This window comes from Manacus vitellinus, unplaced genomic scaffold (genome assembly GCF_001715985.3).
Source record: "Manacus vitellinus isolate BGI_N305 unplaced genomic scaffold, ASM171598v3 scaffold_87_pilon, whole genome shotgun sequence".
NCBI lineage: Eukaryota > Metazoa > Chordata > Aves > Passeriformes > Pipridae > Manacus > Manacus vitellinus.
In genome coordinates this window covers 841,227-844,694 of record NW_021940854.1, presented here as the reverse complement: position 1 = coordinate 844,694, position 3,468 = coordinate 841,227, and positions in this window count along the sequence as shown.

The following is a 3,468-nucleotide window of genomic DNA, read 5'->3' as shown; positions in this document are numbered from 1 at the left end:
TGCCGAGCTCCTGGTGCCGTCCATCCCCACGTGCTGGAACCCGCTGGGTCGCGTTGCTGTTGCTCTGGTTCCCTGGGTGCCAATCACTGCCCGGGTTCCTTGCTTCAGGGTGATGGTGGCAGCGAAGGGACCCCGCTGGCACCACCGTCCCCGTGTGGAATGTGGCTGTGGAACACACCGGTGCTGCAGGGTGGGGCCACGAGCAGGGGCTCAGTGTGAGAGTCCCATCAAAAGCATGAAGTCGTAGTGGAGTAACAGCACTGATGGGTGTCCCCGGCACCCCTTGGTGGGGGACGCTGGGTGGCTGTGGGCAGGTGACAGCTGGGCTCTCCATCACATCCTGAGCTTTGCTCTTCGTGGCTTTGCTCCTACAGCCCTTCCTTGTGCCTCAGCCCCTTGCAAACACCCGTGGGGATATTTAGTCCCTTGTCGGTTTGTATTTGGGAAAGGCAACCCGTCCATGGTTGCTCCAGTGCCCTCTCCAGCTGTTCCCAGCAGGGCAGAGGGTTTGTGCCGCCTGGGCTGGGCTGGCTCCCTCAGAGGGGCCGGGATGACGGTGCAGAAGCATTTAGGGCATTACACGATCCCACTAAAACGTGACATGAAACCTACAGGCGTAGGCAGAAACCTACAAATATGCGGTGACCCTGGCTCTGCTCTCGCGCAGTAAACATGATTTATTCCAAACCCTTTCCAGATGGAACAATCAAAACCAGAGGCTCCGACTTTGGGAGCGTCTCCTGGAGCCACTGGGGTGCGGGCAGGGAGTGGAGGGGCCCGGGCACGTGGCAAGGGCTGCACGTGCCTTGGGGACACCCTGCTGGGGACAGCCAAATCTCGACTCCTGCGGGTGAGCCAGGGCTGGGCAGGGCTCCTACATGTGCCCTGGGGTGCTGGGTCCCAGCTGTGCCCTGGGGGGCTCAGGCCCTCTCCATCCCCCGGGGTGCTCAGCATCGCTGTTGGCCCAGCGGCAGGAAGCGTGGGGTGTGTTTGGGGCAGTAATGCTTCAAAGCAGAGCCGTGTTCCAGTCCTCATCCAGTCCAGCCTGGAGGCAGGAGTGCCTGAGTGCAGGGGGGAGGCTCTTCCCAGCAGCTACCAGCGCAGGAGGGATCTGGCCCGGCCACGGCTCCGTCCGTCTGGGCAGTGGCCGGGGACAGGCGGACGGCCAGAGGAGGTCGGGTGGCTGGAGGAGGTCTGTCGCCCTGTGGGTCCCTCCTTCGGCTTTTTCCCACACTCTCGCTTTACTTCTTTATTTATCTTTAATTATTAGGCCTGTGCTGAGGAATCTTGTTCTGCCTCCTCGGCAGCTGCTGCGCATTTACCCCCCCTGTGCCTGAGAAACGCTCGCTGGCATCGCAGCAGGGACAGGGGACAAAGGATGAGGGGACAAAGTGCACCCACGGGACCTGCAGACACCACTGGGCTCGGCCTCAGTCCCAGTGCCCCAGACACATGTTGGTGTCCGATTGGGAACATCTTCCAAGCAGAACTGTGTCTCCTTCCTCTTCCTTTGGCTCCTTGCAGGGATCACCAGGAGCCAGCATGGGGACACATGTGGGGTCTGGTGAGTGGGGTGATGCTCACGAACCCCCCTGCAGCCCCAGCAGACGTTACACACACAGTGTGTGCTCTCTGACACCCGCCCTGGTTTATACCCAGAGTTTCATTCCTGCCCCCAGCTCCCTGCAGGGAGGAAGGAGGAGCACCAGCCTCGGTGTCACCCTGTTCTGACGTGGCCCTGTGGAGCTCACCCGGCTGTTTTGGCAGGGCTGGCACTGATGCAGCCTGGGGCAATCCCCCAGCCCCACATCCTGCTCCTCTTGGGGCTGGGGGATTTGGGACCTCTCAGGGCCGCCCCTCCAGTGTGGCTGTGGGGTGCCAGGGCACTGCAGACGTGGATTAACAAGGCTTTAATCCCCCCCAGCTGACCCCTGTGCTAATCGGCCGGTGGAAAAAGCGCCATATCCCCAACGAGAGCTGGAGAGCCGTGGCCAGCCCCGCTGTCACACGGGCGGGAGCCCAAACCTCTTCCAGATGTGGAATCCCAGCACAGGCCTCATTTATGTGCACAGCTTGATTGCACTGAAATTACAGATTGTCTGCAGGGAATAGAGGGCTTTGACTTATGACCAATTTCCAGTTCTACTTGAACTCCCCGCTCCAAGGCCGCTCTATCCTGGGCCCTGCAGATGGTTGCTTTCTGAAACCTTCCTCAGCTTTTTATTTGTTGTTTATTGGGCTGCAGCTCCATCAGGTTTGGGTTTTCCAGGGTCTAAGGGTCGTGGTGCTGCCCTGTGCGTCGGAGCATCCCAGCCCACGCCGGCTCTGGAGGCTTCACCCTCTCTCCGGGACTTATTTTTCCTGTGCTAACAAAAGCTGAGGCTTGGAACAATAATTTTCACCATCCGAAATAGCCCGGTGTGACGTGAGGCTGGAGGCAACGCCCGGGCATGGGCGGGGCGGGGAACAGCCCCTGAGCACCCAAACAAGGTGGGGACGGGGGTCCCAGCCAGGTCTGGGGGGTCTCCAGTCCCACTGGGCTGGGAGCTGTGGGGTCCCCTCTGGGATCCTGCAAGGTCTCCCCTGGGATGCAAGGTCCCTCCCTGGAGCTGTGGGGCCCCTCTTGGGATGTTGTGGGGTCCCCTTGGAAACTGTGGGGTCCCTCTGGGATGCTGTGGGGTCCACCCTGGGACATGGGTTCCCCCCTGGGATGCTGCAGGGTCTCTCTGGGTTGCTGCCTGTCCTCCCCATGGATGCTGCCTCCCCCAAAGCCCTCCCTGCTGCCAGAGCCCTCGGCACCTCTCACCAGCCCCGGGGCCCCTCTTTTCTCTTCCCCAAATCCCTCTGCAGAGCAGCGAGCCGTGCTCGGGGCGCAGCCTGCGCCGTATCTGCTCCCGGCATATGCTTTGAATTAATGCACTTGGAGAGCAGAGCCGGGCCGGGTCCCCGCCCCCAACGCGGCCCCCCCAGGAACCTCCGCGCCGCTGCCTTCCCTGCCCGGGCTGGGGAGCCACCGTCTCCCCGCGTCCTTTTTTGGTTGGGTCCAGAGGAAGTTTATTGTTTCAGCAGCCCAGTTTCTGGAGCTGTTATTTATCCAAGTGGATTCCAGCACGCTTGAAAAAACAATCTTGTTTTTTTCGCTTTTGGCTCCTCTTTTTGAGATGTGCTCGGGGCGCAGCCTGCGCCGTATCTGCTCCCGGCATATGCTTTGAATTAATGCACTTGGAGAGCAGAGCCGGGCCGGGTCCCCGCCCCCAACGCGGCCCCCCCAGGAACCTCCGCGCCGCTGCCTTCCCTGCCCGGGCTGGGGAGCCACCGTCTCCCCGCGTCCTTTTTTGGTTGGGTCCAGAGGAAGTTTATTGTTTCAGCAGCCCAGTTTCTGGAGCTGTTATTTATCCAAGTGGATTCCAGCACGCTTGAAAAAACAATCTTGTTTTTTTCGCTTTTGGCTCCTCTTTTTGAGATGAA